A 20774-nucleotide genomic window follows, 5' to 3' on the forward strand; every position below is an offset into this window, starting at 1 on the left:
AATTCCCGCGCACCCCCGAAATACAAGTACCCTGATGGAATCGCGTGTGTAACTTCCCGCGCATCCCCGAAATACACGTTCCTCGCTCAATCGCGTGGGTAACTTCCCGCGCACCCCCGAAATACACGTACCCCGCTCAATCGCGTATCTAACTTCCCGCGCACCCCTGAAATACACGTACCCCGCTCAATCGCGTGTGTAACTTCCCGCGCACCCCCGAAATACACGTACCCCGCTCAATCGCGTGTGTTACTTCCCGCGCACCCCAGGAATACACATACCCCGCTCAATCGCGTGTGTAACTTCCCACGCACCCCAGAAATACACGTACCTCGCTCAATCGCGTGTGTAACTTCCCGCGCACCCCCGAAATACACGTACCCCGCTCAATCGCGTATTTATCTTTCCGCGCACCCCCGAAATACAAGTACCCCGCTCAATCGCGTGTGTAACTTCGCGCGCACACCCGAAATACACGTACCCCACTCAATCGCATATTTAACTTCCCGCGCACCCCCAAAATACACGTACCCCGCTCAATCGCGTGTGTTGCTTCCCGCGCACCCCCGCAATACACGTGCCCCGCTCGCACAGGCCCAATTGCTGTATGTTGCCACTTTTGTGATGCGCTGGGACTCTACCGCCTGCCTTCGTGTGGCGGACGTGTTTCAGCTTGTGCGTGTCTTTGGCTGTGCGTGGCTTTGCCCTATTCGATTCCATGAATACGTGTGGTTCGAGTGCGTGTGGGCGTTCCGTCTGCTTCCCTGCAGTACATCCCCAGTTACGCCCTTATTTTCGCGCGTTGTTCCCCATTCCGCGCGTTACGCCCGTGTCCCGCCAACTTTCTGGTGTATGCACCTTTCGGGATGTTGCAGTGACTTGTGCGCCATGCACGGGTTTGGCGCACATCCCGAGGTGAACACGCGCAGGGACTTCCATGAATCGCACGTGTGCGCGTGCGCCTGTTTTTTTCCGCTTGCGCCTGCTTGCGCATGCTTGCGCGTAGATTTTCGGCGCACGTTTGTTCCATGAATCGGCTTCTCTATTTGTTACCCTTAGTGAAATGAGACCTGGCCTTGAGCTAAATATATTGATGCAAACCCATGCAGAGCAGTTAGATGCCCTGAACTAAGCATATGCTAATCAGCCACAACTAAAGGAAAGCCAATGCCAGTGGAGTAACTTTGCTGGAAATGTTGGGGGGGACATGACATCCGAAGAAAAGGTGCCCCAGCCAAATTAAAGGGGACAAAATGGTGTACCATGAAAGTTGGGGGGACAAACACCCCTGCCCCCCCCTAAAATTACGCCCATGGCCAATGCCTCTCTCAAAAAATAATTCCAAGCTGACTCTGCCACCTCTAACGAGGTTCTGTATTCACATTTTCTGAGCACCAATCAGGTAATGACTATTCCTGACCCCATGCCCATCACCTTTTCTGAAGATTGCTCTGTTACTGATATCCTAGTTTCTGCTACAGACCCCGCATGGGACTCCAAACTCTCCATAGAGTCAGAAACCACCACTGCCAGGTGTCAGCATGCCTCTGAATTCACTGGTGGCTCCAGCCTTAAGCCCAGAGGTGGATGATGGACTTGTCCTTGATATGCCAATCCTTGAACCTGAAATGCTACTCACCAGTCCAGTTGCACCTTCTGTTTCTTCCATATCCCAGCCACAAAAGACTGCACACCTTTCCTTAACCAAACCTACCCCTCCAAACATGGAGGAATACTTGACCTCTAGCTCATTCTTGGAAGGTCTGATGATAAGCACTGTGATTAGTATTATGCTCCAAGAATTTCTAATCCAACATAAACCAGTATTTCACCTTTCAAATACTTGTGCTGATGTCATGAATCAACTTCAAAGCTCTAGTGGTGCTGCTAATCCAGTCCACACTGCAGCAAGCTCAAACTCTGAGAAGTCGATGCTTTCAGATAATGAACAGTTCAGTGCACTGCTGGAGTCAATTGACAGAGAATCATCTTCAACTCATGCTTCTGATCACTTGGAACTGTCTGAGTCGGCTATTTAAGTTACAGCTTTCTAATGAGACTGTGAGTGCAAACAGTGACTATATCGCTGCAACAAAAGAACATTTGCCCCCATCTCCAAAACTTTCTGGGTTGCCTACTGATGTAGAAATGCTTGTGTTTTTCAAGGAAGGAAAATCACACTAATTACCAGTTGTTTTGAACACTCAAGTCTGCAAAGATACTAAAGTCTTAACTAAAAAGAAGCCTTTGACTGCAGGCCTGAAGACTCCAACTCTGTCATCAAGCAACAAATGGCTTATCAAGAAAAGAGTCGGGGTGTTTGAGCATATGAAGAATGTCTTGTTGTGCTGCTGGAAGGACTGTCATTCAGCAATACAAACAGTGTGCTAGTTTTTGCAGTTGTGCCTGGTAATCTCTGTCATTTTGCACATTGTGGCAAATAATGACCTTTTTTTTCCCTTTTTTTTACTTCAAGCACCAGACCTTCGAAGGGGGGGATACTGTCATGCCTCTGCATCGCTGCCTCTGGGTGTCTGCAGATCTGTGGGTTGTTTTCTACCATCTCCAGAGAAGACCATAAACCATTATTTAACACTTCCTTTCACAAATTTGTTTTCGAAAACATGTACTTCAATTCCCAAAATGCACCGCCAAGATACCAGGAAAACCCAAAAGCCAAACCTGGAAAATCTTTTAGAATATGAGTTGCATTCACACTAGTTTCACTGTGATAGGAAGCACAAAGACTCCTTTCAATGGACTGACACACTCAACATGCTACAGCAATTATTGTGCTTCCATTGCAATACTAAAACACCTAGGCCCTCATTACGACCCTGGCGGAAATCGTGGTGCAAAATGCACCATGGAGCACGGCGGAAAGCTGCCGATAGCGCCATGGGGGTTGGCGGATTTACCGCCCCATTCCGACCTTGGCGGGGCGGTAAATCCCCATTCCCCATTTTACCCTTCCCCATTCCCATTTTTGCCCCATAGGGTATAATGGGAGTGGGGAAGGCGTTAATTACGCCACCGTAAAATACGGTGGCGTAATTAACAACAAGGTCCCGTAGCGCCATGGATTTCTCCGCCCGGAAAAACCAGGCGGAAAGCGCTCCATGGCGCTACGGGAACTCGTATTAGGGCGGACGGGTCCGCCGCGAATACCGCTGGCGTAAACCCACTCCGCCAGGGTCGTAATGAGGGCCCTAGTGTTTGTCAGCACTGGATCCTTCTCACAAAGTCCTTTCCAGAGATTCCCTTTTACCACACCTGTGACAGATTGTGTGCAGCCCAATAATACAGCTCCACCCTGGCTTTCCACCCTACTAGGACTGATTATAACCTTATAATATTATAAGATTATAAGACACACCCTTAAGATGTCTTGTTCTTGCACCACATTCTGAACCTTGTGCAGCTGTGACCCATTTGGAGTCTCTCTGCCTTGCAGACTATTTTGCCCTGTGCTTTTCCTTTGACCCTTCATTGCTCCTTTGCTGCCTTTCTCCATATCTTTAAGCCTTGCCTTGCAGACTGAGTCCTGCCCTCTCTCCCTGCTCTGCCATTTCCTTGGTTTCAGCTTTTCCCTATTAATCAGTCTCTGTTTATCTTGTATCCTGCTCAGTCACCTTGTTCCAGTATCCGGTCTCTGTTACCTCATACCAGCTTTGTATCGCCGTTTCTTTGTATCAGCTCCTTGCCTCAGTTACCTTGTAGCAGCTCCTTGCCTGAGTTTCCTGGTACCAGATCCTTACCTCAGTTACCAGCTCCTTGTCTAAGTTACCTTGTACCAGCTCCTTGCCTCTGTTACCTTGCACCAGCTCCGTGCTATAGTATTCTGCTTTCCCAGTTCCTGTTCTGAACTCTTATTTCCCTTTTCGGGATCTTAGTGTCTGGTAAGTGTTGTATGGTGTCCGCATCGATGCCTCTGTGTATTCCTTTGTACAGAGATTGCCTCCTATACCCTAGTAGGCAATCTCTGCCCCTTACTTTGTCTCATTTTACTTGTAGTCTATAGTGAATTTAATGTAACAGTGTGTTGCCTTCTGTTCCCTCAGAGGGCACCCGCTGTAGGTTCCAACTGGCTCCACGCCGGCCTGTCTTGTCTAAGTACACTCCTTGTTGGTGCCTTAGAGGTCAGATACAGAAGCCAATCTTGCTGCCCCCTTCCATGGGCTTGCAGGGTGTGGTGCCTGTAAGAGTAACTTACACCGAGGCATTGAGCTTCCCTATATCTGTGGGTAGTCACTAGTCCAACCTGTGTGTGCACCACTATTGGGATTCCTCTTGGTTTTTACCCAGTGCATGGTCCACATCCCTTCTTGTTCACCACTGAGGTCTGCCCGTTCTTCCTGTCCCGTTGTTCTGAATGACCTTGTCTAGTCTTCCTTCTTAATTAGCCTCCTGCTGTATGTGTTTGCCTGTCTCCTTACATCAGCACAGGCACCCCAAACCTACCTGGCTGTCCTGTGTAACATCTGACAGAAATACACTAGGGCAGACCTCCTCAGATCTGATTGCACACTAAAGCGCATGAAAATTGCTGAACATGAATAGATATGCTTTTTCGGAACTGTAATGATGCATGAAATGATATATATTTTAATTCTCCTCCTTTATACAATACATCTTGCACAGTCACACAGAGACAGATGTAGACTTGGCCAATGCATTTTGGACCATCGGTCTGTGATGAATCCGATGGTTTCATCACTCCTTTCCCAGCAGTGACCTCTGCCTATGTGACCAGATGACAGCAGCCGCTATTTGGTCCTGACTCTGGGGGCGGCTATATGAGGGAGGATAACATGGGGGGAAGCAACCCTCAGGGGAGTGACACAACATCATCGGACGAGATATGTTATCTCCTTTTCTCTTTAAGGGATGGGGTATCCCTCCATTCCCCATGCATTTCTGGCATATTGCATTAACTCCCGTCACCCACCCATGAAAGCTACTAAGAATATATTCCCATGCTCTGTGTCAACAAGAGCTAACTTCCCTTTCCATGACCGTTAAAGCACTTTAACGAGGAAGCTGAGTGGAGCAATGAGGCCAGAAGCACAAGTTGCGCTCTAGTGGTTGCAAGCGTATTATTGGTGCCAAGACATTTAAAACATTGAACCAGCGGACAGGAGGGAGATGCTGGTTGGGAGAATCACATCCTCTTGGTACAGACAGAGGGACCACTGTGCTCTTCAGAAAGCTGTGGGAGCCAACCGGCTCGCGGAGAAAGCCAAGAAAAGAGACGTCACTCGAGAATGGAGAAGTACCTCACAGGCAAGCAGGAACTTCAAGAGACACGAAGACACAAAGCAATGTCTGCATACCCCGGGAGAAAGAACAGGGTGCCAAAGAGCTGCTGCATGCTTATCGTGGGAGAAACAAAGCATGCCACAGAGGGCCGGTGAGTCCACAAAAGGGAAGCTGGGACACCTGGGTAATTCGGCAACCCTACCAAAGTTCAAATAAGAACAAATTAAGCATAGAGGACAGAATGTGGGACTCGATGTATCCACAGGAGAAAAAACTGAATGAATACCAGATATTGTCAAGTTTGCAAGTGTGTTAAGTGAACCACACGGAAAGCCCTGGCAGAAGAGCATGCCAGGCAGATTCACGTTTGCAAGTGTGTCAGATGAAGCACATGTTAAAGTGCAGAAAATGTTCTCAAAACATCTGTGTCCACTTCAATCAAAGTTACAGTTGTATCTATGTGCTCGAAACAATAATGAAAAATGTAACATATCCAGTGATATTTACAGTAAGTAAAAGAGTGACATGTAACTGTTGTGTGAATAAACAAGCAAGTCAGGCGCTTTATCCCAGAGACTGTCAGAGTAAGGAAGCATGAAAGGAGCTTTATCCAACAGAACATCAGGGTAAAGAAGCATGACCAGAGCTTTATCCAAGAGATTGTCAAAATAAACAAGCATGTAATGTGCTTTATCCCAGAGACTGTCAGGATAAACAAGCATGTCATGCGCTTTATCCAAGAGACTGTCAGAATAAACAAATATGTCAGGTGCTTTATTCCAGAGACTGTCAGAGTAAAGAAACCTGCCATATGCTTTGTTGCAGAGACTGTCAGGATAAACAAGCAAGTCAGGCGCTTTATCCCAGAGACTGTCAGAGTAAGGAAGCATGACCAGAGCTTTATCCAAGAGATTGTCAAGATAAACAAGCATGTAATGTGCTTTATCCCAGAGACTGTCAGGATAAACAAGCATGTCATGCGCTTTATCCAAGAGACTGTCAGAATAAACAAACATGTAATGCGCTTTATCCAAGAGACTGTCAGAATAAACAAACATGTAATGCGCTTTATCCAAGAGACTGTCAGAATAAACAAACATGTCAGGTGCTTTATTCCAGAGACTGTCAGAGTAAAGAAACCTGCCATATGCTTTGTTGCAGAGACTATCAGGATAAACAAGCAAGTCAGGCGCTTTATCCCAGAGACTGTCAGAGTAAGGAAGCATGACCAGAGCTTTATCCAAGAGATTGTCAGGATAAACAAGCACGTAATGCGCTTTATCCAAGAGACTGACAGAATAAACAAACATGTCAGGCGCTTTATCCCAGAGACTGTCAGAGTAAAGAAACCTGCCAGATGCTTTCTTGCAGAGACTGTCAGGATAAACAAGCATGTCATGCGCTTTATCCAAGAGACTGTCAGAATAAACAAACATGTCAGGCGCTTTATCCCAGAGAGTGTCAGAGTAAAGAAGCATGACCAGAGCTTTATCCAAGAGACTATCAGGATAAACAAGCATGTCAGGCACTTTATCCACGAGACTGTCAGGATGAACAAGCATGTCATGTGCTTTATCACAGAGATTTTCAGGATAAACAAGCATGTAATGCATTTTATCCAAGATACTGTCAGAATAAACAGACATGCCAGATGCTTTATCCCAGAGAACGTCAGGGTAAAGAAGCCTGAAAGATGGTTTGTTGCAGAGACAGTGAGAGTAAACAAGAAAACGGGGCACTTTATCCAAGAAACTGTCAGAGCATAGAAGCATGTCAGGTGTTTTGTCCCAGAGACAGTCAGAGGAAAGAAGCATGACAGGAGCTTTTCCCCAGAGCCTGTCAGAGTAAACAAGAATGCCATACAGTTTATGCCGAAGATCACACATAGCGTACTATAGAATTGAACTTAGACACTATTTCAAATTTAGTGTATACACATCAACCTATTTGTGTTCCTCCTGTTTTGTTTCCTAACAGTGTTAACAAAAATATCCCTCTCTCAAGTTTAGCTAAAAACCTCTTCTCGACATATAGGTGTTCCTCGAAAGCCACCAACCACACAATAACGTTTATGAACTGCACTTCTTGTGTCTCAAGAGTTCTGTCGATTCCCACACAGCCAGAACCCCCAAGGCAGCCAACACCACAAGAAATCATCTCTACATATCATGGGGATCCCTGAGCCTCCCAACCTTCTATACGTTTAGACTAATGAAATAAGAACCTCTGTCGTCTGCTTTCCACTGACCCCTACTCGCTACCAATTCAAACCCCATACCTGCATCCTTCCTTCCCGCCAGTCCATCCACAACTCTGTGCTTTACAACAGTACTCTCAAGATGGACACAAATAAAACGAAAGCAAATGCATTTACATGGCCACCATTACTTTGTTAATGGCCCCCAAAGCATGCAGCTTTAAGCAGCCTCCCCCTTTTAATCACCCACCCTTCACACATCTTAAGAGACATACAATGGCTACATCCACTCCTCCCTCACGGCCCCCTCCCAGCAACCCGTCCATCACTGCAGGAGACCAGCTCAAATCACGCTTTATGGCAGCTTGGCAATGAGCCTTATGTCCGAAGCAGTCTATACAAATAAAGAAAAGCAGTCCGGCGCATGCGAGATAGTGCAGCATGAGGAAACACAGGAGTGTTGCCAGCAGGGCCCAGGTTCGAATCCCAGAAGGGGACTTGAGAAGTAAAAAAAAAAACTAAGGTTGATGAAATGACTACCGCACACAAGCAATACCACAAGATGTATTTATTTATCTCTATCCCACTCCACCCGTTCTCCAAATGACACCACCAGAGAAGGCGCAAGTGTTTCTAGATCACCCACGTATCGGTATTGCAATTCAACGCAGACTCTTGCATGTCCTCAACCACATTACATGCAAACTTACATTTCGCTGCCTACCTGCAGGTCACTGCTTTGATGCCAGAGGAGTCTGACAGGGTAATTCATCGAATTTCGCACAAAAGAGGCGCACGCGGCTGGCGCACAGTGTCCCCGTGCGATACACTGCGCCAGCCGCGTGCAATAAAATCCATTTCATCGCACAGCGTATTCATGGATTTTAGCATCCAAAACCAGCAGTGACGCAGAGTGGCGCAGCGACCCTGCAGAAGCGCCAGTTACGCCCCCAAGAACGCCCTCACGCAAGGAAAAGCCATCAAAATACCCAATTCATCGCAAAGGGCTGCGCTAACCCTGGACCAGTTCACAGGACTGCCAAACAGCAAACGCCAAGCGGGGAACGTGTATTTCAGTGGTTCGTGGGAAGTTTCACACACGATTGTCCTGGGTACGTGTACATCAGGGGTGCGCGTGAAGTAACACACGTGATTCCATCAGGGCACGTGTATTCCAGGGGTGCGCGGGAAGTATCACACGCAAAATCAGCAGGGTATGTGTATTTCAGGGGTGCGCGGGAAGTATCACACGCGATTCCATCAGGGTACGTGTATTTCAGGGGTGCGCGGGAAGTATCACACGCGATTCCATCAGGGCACGTGTATTTCAGGGGTGCGCGGGAAGTATCACACGCAAAATCAGCAGGGTACGTGTATTTCAGGGGTGCGCGGGAAGTATCACACGCGATTCCATCAGGGTAAGTGTATTTCAGGGGTGCGCGGGAAGTATCACATGCGATTCCATCAGGGCACGTGTATTTCAGGGGTGCGCGGGGAGCACTACACGTGAATTGGCCGTGTGGATCCTCCCAGGTGTTCCCTCTACACCCTCCACGGCCCCTGCAGCCAGCCCACACCACAGGGGACAACCCTGCACCCCTGCTCATGTCCCGCAGGCAGCCCATCCACCATGGCCATGCCCCCCAGCCAAGCCACATGTCACCTTGCACTACTGATCAACAACGCATGTCTCCCAGCACCCTCACCCCCCAGCACTGTGGGGCACCCTCCACCAGGCCCACACTCATGTCTACCAGCACCCCCACCCCCCAGCATCCAGGGGCACCGTCCACCAGACCCCCACTCCTTTCTACCACCCACCCCACCCCCCATCAGTGCGATTCGCCTGTGTACGTGTATATCAGGGTTGCGCGTGTAGTCGGACACATGAATTCATCAGGGTACGTGTATTATGGGTCCGCGTGAACTTCCACACGCAATATCAGCAGGGTACGTGTATTTCGGGCTTCGCAGGAAGTTCTACACGCGATTGCCCTGGGTACGTGTATTTCGGGGTGCGCGGGAAGTTCCACACGCGATTTCAGCAGGGTACGTGTATTCCAAGGTGCGCGGGAAGTACCACACGCGATTGCCCTGGGCACGTGTATTTCGGGGTGCGCGGGAAGTTCCACACGTGAATTCAGCAGGGTATGTGTATTCCAAGGTGTGCGAGAAGTTCCACACGCGATTGCCCTGGGCACGTGTATTTCGGGGTGCGCGGGAAGTTTCACACGCGATTGTCCATGGTGCGTGTATTTCGGGTTGCGCGTGAAGTTTAACACGCAATTTCAGCAGGGTACGTGTATTCCAAGGTGCAAGGGAAATTCCACACGCGAATCCAGCAGCCTATGTGTATTCCTGGGGTGCCGGGCAGTCCTACACGTGAATCGGCCATGTGGGTCCTCCCAGCTGTTCACTCGACACCCTCCACGGCCCCTGCAGGCGGCCCACACCACAGGGGACTACCCTGCAAATGTCCCGCAGGCAGCCCATCCACCATGCCCATGCCCCCCAGCAAACCCACATCTCACCTTGCACTACTGCTCACCAACGCATGTCCCCCTGCACCCCCACCCCCCAGCATCCAGGGGCACCCTCCACCAGGCCCCCACTCCTTTCTACCACCCACCCCACCCCCCAGCAGTGCGATTCGCCTGTGTACGTGTATATCAGGGTTGCGCGTGTAGTCGGACACACAAATTCATCAGGGTACGTGTATTATGGGTCCGCGTGAAATTCCACACGCGATATCAGCAGGGTACATGTATTACGGGCTTCGCAGGAAGTTCCACACGCGATTGCCCTGGGTACGTGTATTTCGGGGTGCGCGGGAAGTTCCACATGCGATTTCAGCAGGGTAAGTGTATTGCAAGGTGCGCGGGAAGTACCACACGCGATTGCGCTGGGCACGTGTATTTCGGGGTGCGCGGGAAGTTCCACACGTGAATTCAGCAGGGTATGTGTATTCCAAGGTGCGCGAGAAGTTCCACACGCGATTGCACTGAGCACGTGTATTTCGGGGTGCGCGGGAAGTTCCACACGCGATTGTCCGTGGTGCGTGTATTTCGGGTTGCGCGTGAAGTTTAACACGCGATTTCAGCAGGGTACGTGTATTCCAAGGTGCAAGGGAAATTCCACACGCGAATCCAGCAGCCTATGTGTATTCCTGGGGTGCCGGGCAGTCCTACACGTGAATCGGCCATGTGGGTCCTCCCAGCTGTTCACTCGACACCCTCCACGGCCCCTGCAGGCGGCCCAAACCACAGGTGACTACCCTGCACATGTCCTGCAGGCAGCCCATCCACCATGCCCATGCCGCCCAGCAAACCCACATGTCACCTTGCACTACTGCTCACCAACGCATGTCCCCCTGCACCCCCACCCCCCAGCATCCAGGGGCACCCTCCACCAGGCCCCCACTCATGTCCCCCTGCACCCCCACCCCCCAGCACTGTGGGCCACCCTCCACCAGGCCCCCACTCATGTCCCCCTGCACCCCCACCCCCCAGCACTGTGGTGCACCCTCCACCAGGCCCCCACTCATGTCCCCCTGCACCCCCACCCCCCAGCACTGTGGGCCACCCTCCACCAGGCCCCTACTCATGTCCCCCTGCACCCCACCCCCCAGCACTGTGGGGCACCCTCCACCAGGCCCCCACTCATGTCCCCCTGCACCCCCTCCCCCAGCACTGTGGGGCACCCTCCACCAGGCCCCCACTCATGTCCAACTCATGTCTCCCAGCACCCCCACCCCCCACCAGTCAGGGGCACCCTCCACCAGGCCCCCACTCATGTCCCCCTGCACCCCCACCCCCCAGCACTGTGGGGCATCCTCCACCAGGCCTCCACTCATGTCCAACTCATGTCTCCCAGCACCCCAACCCCCCACCAGTCAGGGGCACCCTCCACCAGGCCCCCACTCATGTCCCCCTGCACCCCCACCCCCCAGCACTGTGGGGCACCCTTCACCAGGCCCCCACTCATGTCCAACTCATGACTCCCAGCACCCCCACCCCCCAGCACTATGGGCCACCCTCCACCAGGCCCTCACACATGTCTCCCAGTACCCCCACCCCCCAGCACTGTGGGGCACCCTCCACCAGGCCCCCACTCATGTCCCCCTGCACCCCCACCCCCCAGCACTGTGGGGCACCCTCCACCAGGCCCCTACTCATGTCCCCCTGCACCCCCACCCCCAGCACTGTGGGGCACCCTCCACCAGGCCCCCACTCATGTCCCCCTGCACCCCCACCCCCCAGCACTGTGGAGCACCGTCCACCAGGCCCCCACTCATGTCCAACTGCACCCCCACCCCCTAGCACTGTGGGCCACCCTCCACCAGGCCCCCACTCATGTCCAACTCATGTCCCCCAGCACCCCCACCCCCCACCAGTCAGGGGCACCCTCCACCAGGCCCCCACTCATGTCCAACTCATGTCCCCCTGCACACCACCCCACACCAGTCAGGGGCACCTGCCAGCAGGCCCCCACACATGTCCCCCAGCCAACACGTCATCACAATCTAGATCCCTGGGCCTTATGGGCAGCCTCCAAATGCCAAACACCTATCCAAATATTGCATCCACCCACTTAGAAATGGCAATTACATGATACAACCCCAATGGCAAGTTTGTAAATGAACACATGTCCCTCACATACACACAATGGGTGTCAGTGAATGTCAAAACCCATATCATGATATGCATGAAACCAATGAGATGATACTACACATTGAAGTTTGAAGAAAAAATATGTATTAAAAGCAACATAAATTGAATCAAAAATAAACAAACGAAAATGGGAATTAAAAAAATGAAAGCAGCATGTCCGTAAAATAATGTAAAACCACAAATCATAATCCAAAGGAAAGGTGTCCAAAGTCACAGTTCACAAAAGTAATTCCAATGGAAAATTAAAATCGAAAACCATTGCTCCATGGGTAAATTATAAAAAAAACATAGAAAATCCAACAGTCAACTATATACAGATAAACAATCCAGGGTCCATGATCCCAACAGAAGAAATAAAACCTTTCTAATAACACTACCTAATAAAAAAAACTATATACAAAAATGTGGCCCATTGTCCAAAAGGTCCCAAAAAAAATTCAAAACCAAAGGAAACCTAACACTAACTACAGAACTATTTACAAGGGCAGCGGGACAGTCCGACAGCGGGCCAGTCCAACGGCTCACTTCGGGATGTTCCGGGCCAGGGCATCATCGAACTCCTGCTCAATGTCCGGGAGGCGGTCCTCCTCCATGGCCCCGAGGGTCCGCAGGGCCGTCGACATGTTCACCTCCAACTCCCTGCGGATTGCCTCGAGGCACTCGGCCCGCCTCAGGGCCCTCCGCATGGAGTTCTCCGCCCTGACAATTGTGAGCATTGCCTCTTCCGCCCGCTGCCGCTCCGCATCTATGGCGTGGCCCAACCGCTGCCACACGGAAGACACTTCCCGTCCTGGGTCCTCCTGCCCTCTGGCCGATGCCTGCCCCTCCGATGTCGAAGGCCCCGAGCCATCATGGCTCCCACCTCGTTGCTGCTGCTGCTGCTGGCCTGTGCCCATGCCCTGGCTCCTGCTGCCTGCACATCCTCCACCGGCTGGGGTGCAGTCGTTGATGTGGTCACCCCTGCTGGACGTCCGACTCCCGACTGTGGCAGGGATGCTTCCTTCACCAGCCTGGCCGCACCGTCAGAGGCAGCTCCACAGAGCACCCAGATGACTAATGGGTGGGAAGATGGCACGGAGGACGACTGGCGCATGGGGGTTCAGTTGAGGAGGGGGTCTGAGCAAGCCCCATCAAACGGAGGAATCCGGCCTGGGTGACCTGTCCCAGTAGGCCGACGTGGTCAACGAGCCATTCGAGATGACGTGCAGTCTCCTCATGAAAAGACTGCAGGTCACCTCGCATGGCCCGTTGACGCAACGCCACACCAGTCAGGACAGGCTCAACCCGGACCCAGATAGCCACGTCCGCAGGCAGAGGAAGGCCAGTTGTTGTGAGCTTATCCCCTGCCTGAAAACGGGTCTGGACGTAGGCATCCCTGCTGGTGCAAGATGATGCAGTGACAGGGTCAGGGACAGGATTGCACACAGGCACCTCCGCGGCGGCCTGTGCTGCCTCCTGTCCCTGGTCTTGCACTGCACCACTAGCACCAGTGGAATCCCCACCTCCAGAACCCGTCTCTGTTGCTTGCACGGCCTCCTCCTCAACCAAACCCCCCACCAACCTAGATGACTCCGTGCCATCTTCCCCCGTTGGGCCCTGTGGGGTCCCAGCTATCCCTTCTGCTGCCGAGGAGTCCAACTCCGACCTCCGCCTCTTGGACCTCCCCCCGGCAGCTGCGGCCTGGGACACGGCACCGGACTCCTCACTCCCCGACGAGATCACAACCTGGGAGGGTAGCCGGGCCTTGCGTCTCCGGCTGGCGGTGCGAACCCCGCCGCTGTGCTCCACAGCACCTTCTCCGCCCTCTTCATCAGTTGACGCTGCAGACAGGGAGAAATAAAACACAGGCATCAGGGCACTGTACAATGGACACATACACACATGACAGTTGTACATGAGTGGCATTGGCAAACCTCAGACATGGCAACTCAATTGCCAACACACATGTCATTTCAACTTGCACACATGAGCCATACCACAGCCATATCGCAACAGCCAGCACCATCCATACACATACAACAGCATGAGCAGGCAAAGGTGAGCCAGACATCACATGCAACACAGGGAGTGCACTACACATGCACACACACCACCACACTTGCATGCATGTGTACACCTCTGCCAACTGTCGCAGTGTTCAGATCGGCATCCATGTCACATCTGCCAATCAGGCTTCCACATCCCGCTGTCACATGCATCCATGTTGCATCACTGTTGCACCCTTGTCAAATACACACACCTGCACATGTGCACAGTGCTGATACATGCAGCTGAAAACAACATCCATGTGTGACATCACGAACATGCCTACTAACATATGTGCGTGGCCAGCCTGATACGGAGAGATTTGGCACGTGAAAATCCAGCAGGTCTGCGTGTAATTCGAGGAAAGGGCCTTAGCACGTAAGCGCGTCAGCACACGTACGCGAATTCATTGGCCAAAAGGCCACCAGCGCGTATGCGCGTCTGTGACATGGGTGCGCAGGCGTTTCCCTGTACACGGGTGCATGTTACACGTCCAATGACTGCACATCAGAGTGTCAGCTCGTGTAATTGGAGGATGGGGCCTTAGCGCGTACACGCGGAAGTGACGCTGGACGTGTGGGCATGTTTAAAAGGTACGTGTAAAACGCCATTTCCTTGTACGTGCTTTTCGTGGAGAGTGAATGGGTGAAATCTGTACTTCTTGTCGGTTCACACGCGATTTACTTCACGGCGTTCCAAGTTCGTACTCCCTGTTACCTCTGACAGCTTTTTGTCTTCTTGTCTTTTTCCTGGGCCTGTTTCCTCAAACAGCGTTCACTTCTCCTGTTGTCCTGTCTCCTCAGACAGCGTACAATTCTTCTTTTGGCGGGGGTGTTGCCAAGGCGCACACGCACATATTTTTCACGTGATTTTTCCTGACAGACGGTGAGTCGCGCACGTATTTGACATCTATGCTTGCCCCGTGTGTTGCCTACCCCTTCAGAGGTCAGTCTAGGCTGCGTGTGACACGCATACGTTCATTTTTGTGTTTCTAGGTGTCACAGCGTAGTGCAGGTTTTTTTTTCCACGCACGTGGTCTAGGAGGGGTTGCGTGCACATTATCTCCCTTTTTCGGGGTGCCTGTGCGTTGCGTGACCCGTCATCTTCCCCCAGGGGTCACATACAGCCTTGCTAGAGCACTAGGGTACGAATTCCATCTAGTACCCTACCCCTTTGGCCCCCAATTGCCCAGGACAATAGTTTACTGCAACTCCCAGACGCACAACAACATCAGTGCCATGGTTGGGAGGCAAGCACGCGGTAAGGGTGGCAAAGGTGGCCGAGCCACAAGAGGTGGCCGTGGTGTATACGGTACGGGATGTGGCCAGGACTTGCAGGGTGCCCCTAGCCCCCCATGTGTGGGTGACCAGTCAGGGACACACATGCCCCCCCCCTAGTTGAGGGTAACGTGGCTGACACCATCCCTGCTCAGCCCTTGTTGGACCAGCCCATTGTGGCACCAGACCTGTCACAGGGTGATTCCATGGCTTCCAGGTCAGCAGGTCTAGGCCACGTGTGGCGGTGCACATTGGTGTCACCAGCCCACGTGGATCAGGGGCAGCTATGTCATCTGCTGCCCCGAGTAGGCAGGGTGGGGAGGCTGCAGGGGCAGCTGCGGCTCCATCCACCCCAGCTCTGAGTCTCCCAGCCAGGACAGTGTCGGTCCTAGTCCATCCTGATGACGTTCCCCCTGACTACATCACACTTCAGCTAATGCCTGCACCAAGTCCCATGGTGAGTGTTCATTCCCACACTCCTAGTCCACAGTCCACCGGGGCTCCTGCCCCTAGTGTCCAGAGCGGCGTAGGACACTCAGTATCACCACCACCTTCCAAGCGGAAGAGGAAGAGTGCTCGTCCAGTACAGGCTGATGTCCCAGACACGGCTACACAGTCCGGCCAACCAAGGAAGCCCAGCTTCAATCAGGCCGAACTTGATGGACTTGTGGAGTATGTGTCCGCACATGACAGCAAAATGGTGACTACTGCAGGATGCAAGACCACACCTGCACAATGTCAGGCACACTGGCAGACCATTGCAGAACTCATAAGTGCCCTTGGATTCGTGAGGCGCACAGCTAATGATTGCTACAAGCGCTGGAATGACCTAAAGCTCAGGGCAAAGAAAAAGCTGGCCTCAAGTCATGCCGCAACTCTAGTGACTGGAGGTGGGTCTCCGGCAGAGGACATAGAACTCACTCCACATGAGTATGTTGCAGGGACCTACGTCACGGAGGAACAGATCCAAGGCGTGGGAGACCTGCCAGATTACGAGGCATTGTCCGGTGAGTGCACATGCATGTGTGTGTCATCCATGTGCATGGTGTGTGTGTGAGTGTTTCTGATTGAGTGCCAGGTGAGGGGGTGTGTGCCTGAGTGGTTTGGGTCACCATAGTGCTTCATCCAATACATTAGGCGCAACAGGATTTGGGTGTTGCAGTATCCCTTCTGGCAACAGTAGACATTCAGCCCAACCTCACGCCAGTTGCCCTTGAATTGTCATCTTGCCACAACATAGTTGCATGTTATTCTGTGTTCATTCAGGCTGATTGTCTGCATTCCACCACTTTCACTAGACATTTCTCAGTCCTATTGTCACAAGTGTGACTTGGCTAGGGTACATGCCATCTGTGTGATGGCATGTGTCATGTATGTGTATTGGACATGCCAATCACAGGCCAAAGTGTGATGGCACTGCTAGGCAGCATGCAGCAAATTTGTTGGTTTTCCATCTTGGTGTCATCAATGTGTGCCATTTGCCTCCCCTTCATACGCAGTGACAGTGAATGCATGGGAGGGTTATAGTCGTGTGGTACATGTGTCAATGAAGTACTGTTTCTGTTGCTTCTCAGCCCTAATTGTGTTCCATGGTGCTAATGCCTGTTCCCATTTCTTTTCTTTCATGTCTTTGAAGGGGATGACGCACTTGATACTGCTGGGGTTGTGGAGATGGAGCAGACCCAGGAGGGGTCTCAGGCCCGACCGGGCACCAGTGAGGGACATGGTGTGGTGGTGGGTGAGAACCCACACTTGCTGCAGGCCGTCATCTCAAGGGGTGTGTCTGGGTGCACCTCCCCCGAGCTCTATTCAGGTGTCGATTCGGATGATGAGACCTACGTGCCGTCGCAGGTAAGTGTTTCTGGGAGGGATTCTGTACTGTCCAACCCACCTGCACCAGGTGTAGAACCCTCAATGGGGATGTCAGTGTTGGTAGGTCCGCCTTTGGTGGTTACGGATGCTGGGTCACACTCCGCTACATCTGATCCTGTTCCTGGGCCAGCAGATCAGAGGGGGAATGCAGTCCTGCAGCCTCAGGCAGTGCCGGCACAGCAAGGCGCAGTTCGCCTTGCCCCAGACAGGTGTGGTGCCCGCCGACACGATGGCCGTACCCCACCTGGCAATACCGCATGGGAGCAATCCATATACGGTATGGCAAACCAACAGGCAGCATCAACTGAGATGATGGCTCAGGCCATGGATAGGGCGGCCACTTCCATTGTCCCCCAAGAAAGGCTAATTGAACAACTACAGCAGGCAACAGACTCCATTAGCCAGTCACACAGGGAGGACATGTTGGCGTCCAACAGGGACAGGCGGGCGGCACTGGAGACTCTGTGGGAAGCCATTTCTATTGAGTCCCAGGGCCACAGGGAAGCCCTGAGGGTGGAACTCCATCAGCTCAGGGCAACTCTGGTTGAGCTTGAGGCTTCACCTAACACGAGGGCAGAACATCAGCTGGAGCAGCTCACACGTACTCTCAGCTGAGATGCAGGCAACTAGGGAGGAGGTCTGGGCATCCTGTGAGTTGTTGCATGGGGACCTCCGCACAATTATCCTGCAGAACCAGACCTTCCACACCCGCATGCTTGCTGCCATGGAGGACCAGACTAGGGCTTTGCATGGGCTGCCTCCAATAGTGCCACCACCTCCTGATGCAGCTGCAGAGGGTGAGGAGAGTGACAGCAGCGATTCTCCCACAATAGGGTAGCCGTGCAGGCCATGAGCCCATGGAGGTGTTTTTTTTTCGCAAGATCCACACAGGTGGGTTTTGGTGTGCACCCTGTCCTCTGACCTCCTGGGTGGCCTCGCCCACCCCTCCCCCCCCCCGGGCCCATTCATGGCCATTTTTGATTTTTGAATTTTTTTATTTTTTTTAATTTATTTTTTATTTTTGAATCTTGATTTTTTTGACAGTGTGTTGCCTTGTGTGGCTCCCGTGGGCATACGCTGTATTGTGGCTGGGCACATGCAGGCTTGTCCTGAATTTGGGTCAGATGCTTGGGTTTATGTGACACACACCCCTCCTGCTTCCCGTTTCCATGGGCTTGCAAAGGGTGTGCCCAAGTGACATTGATTTACACGGTGACGTTGGACTCCCATTTGATGTGTGGGCAGTCTGCAGTCAATACTGTGTATACATTCCTAGTGCATATTGTTGTTGTATTGTACACTGCATGGTGTATTGATATGTGCCTCTGTATCCATCTCATCCTCCTAATTTGCAGGTCCATTTCTCATGTCTTCACAAGGCGTTCTACCTTGGAATTGGAGTCCATGTTGTAAGCAGTGCACCTACACTCTTGCGTGGCGCTAACACTGTATAGTTGGAAGTGTTCGAAGTACTGGCATTATCAGGTAGTGAGGCTACCAATTTTTTAAGTCCGTACTGTCATGTTTATGGTAGGTAGGAGGTTGTGTAGGTGATTGGTATTATTGGTTAGTATTTGGTAATGTGTGTTGTTGGTCCTGCATTACTGTGAGCATTTCATGTGTGGCCAGTTTCCATTAGGGACACTGTAGTTGGTGACACTTGGGGCATGTTGTGGGGATTAATTTGTTTGCTCTCACATTGCATGATATGCCATGGTGTGTTGTGTGGCCGTGCCGGGGAGGGGTGGGGTGACATGGCACTGTTCTCATGTTGTATTTTGCAAGTGGGTATTCATTTTTGCTGCATGGAAGTGTGTCTTTTGATGGCACTGCATTGGTGGTATTTGTGTAGGTAGGGATGCACACATTGTGACACTTCCAGATGAACAATCTCAGGCTGCTATGGTTCTGACAGTTGACTGTCCCTTAATTCATCAGAATTGTCAGATTGAGTCATCATTGATTGTCAGATGGTATGTGCCAGGGCTGTGTGCACTCCACAGGGGTGTGCTTTCTATGTGAAGTAATTAGCCACCAGCTGCGTACGGGCTGCCTCACCACGTGCCCTTTCCCCTCCCATGCGCAGAGGGCGTGCATGTGGTTGGGGATGTGGGGGCACCACCATGTCCACAGCCGGGCCCCGGCATGTTGCAACATTGTGCAGGACACATGCTGCCACTATGATCCTGCACACTACTGGGGGAGCATATAACAGCTGCCCACCAGAACGGTCAAGGGAGTGAAAGCGTGACTTGAGCACTCTGAATGTGCGCTCCACTATGCCCCGTGTTGCAATATGGGCTGTGTTGTATCTTACCTCAGGAGGCGTGATGGGGTTCCGAATTGGCGTCATCATGTGGGTGCTCAGAGGGTAGGCACTGTCCCCTGGGGAGGTGGTGATGGGGATCATTAGTGGGGTATTGGCATTACTCTGTATCTGTCATGCATGCGTGTGCTGTGGCATTTATACTCACCAAGCAGCCATGCATCGCCATGCCCCCCAGCTTCCATGTCCCGGTTTAGGGTTGGCATCCTGTAAATGAAGCTGTCGTGGGTGGACCCTGGATAGTTGGCATATACTGAGGTGATGATTCCCTTGGCATCACATACTACCTGGACGTTGATGGAATGCCAGTGCTTGCGGTTTCTATAGATGTGCTCAGATGCCCTGGGGGGACGTAGAGCCACATGGGTGCAATCAATGGCACCTAGCACTTTGGGGAATTGTTCCACCCTGTAGAAATCCTGGCTGACAGCCTGCCTTTCTGCAGGTGTTCTGGGCAGGTATATGTGCCTGCGGACTGATGGTCGTGCAGTTATGATGACCAACACCTGGTGTAGGCACCGTGACTGCGTGGCCTGTGACACCCCCCCACTATGGCACTTGTCCGCTGAAATGATCCGGTAGCCAAGAAGTGCAGTACATTGAGGACCTTCTCCAGGGGGCTGAGTGCTTGGGAGCACAGGGTGGGTGATGTGAGGTCATCCTCCCACTCACTGACCAGGTCGAGTATTATGTATGCTGGAAACCTATACCTCCCATACACCTGGTCATCAGGCATACCAAATAGGCTGGTTCTGGGTGTGAACATTCTGGCCTTGACTATCCTTCTCCTCCTCCTGCGGTATCCCACGGCCACTGCTGCTAGGAACGGTATATTCATCCTGACGTCTGAGCTTGTTTGTTGTTTGCGCACTCTTTTATGCTGCGCAGGACGTGCGCCTGCTTCATGCTGGCGTACGTGTTTCAGGATTGGACCTTTTATTTTTTGGCGCGTTGTAGGCGACCGTGTAAATCTTCCTGCCCATCCCAGGAATACACGTAACACGCTCTCCCAGGCCCAGTCGCGAGTAAATATTCCCGCCCATCCCTGGAATACACGTACCCTACTCTCACAGGCCCAGTCGCGTGTGGAACTTCACGCGCACCCCGAAATACATGTAGCCAGGGCAATCGCGTGTGGAACTTCCCGT

The sequence above is a fragment of the Ambystoma mexicanum genome, chromosome 13 (genome assembly GCF_040938575.1).
Source record: "Ambystoma mexicanum isolate Mex_15411 chromosome 13, UKY_AmexF1_1, whole genome shotgun sequence".
Lineage (NCBI taxonomy): Eukaryota > Metazoa > Chordata > Amphibia > Caudata > Ambystomatidae > Ambystoma > Ambystoma mexicanum.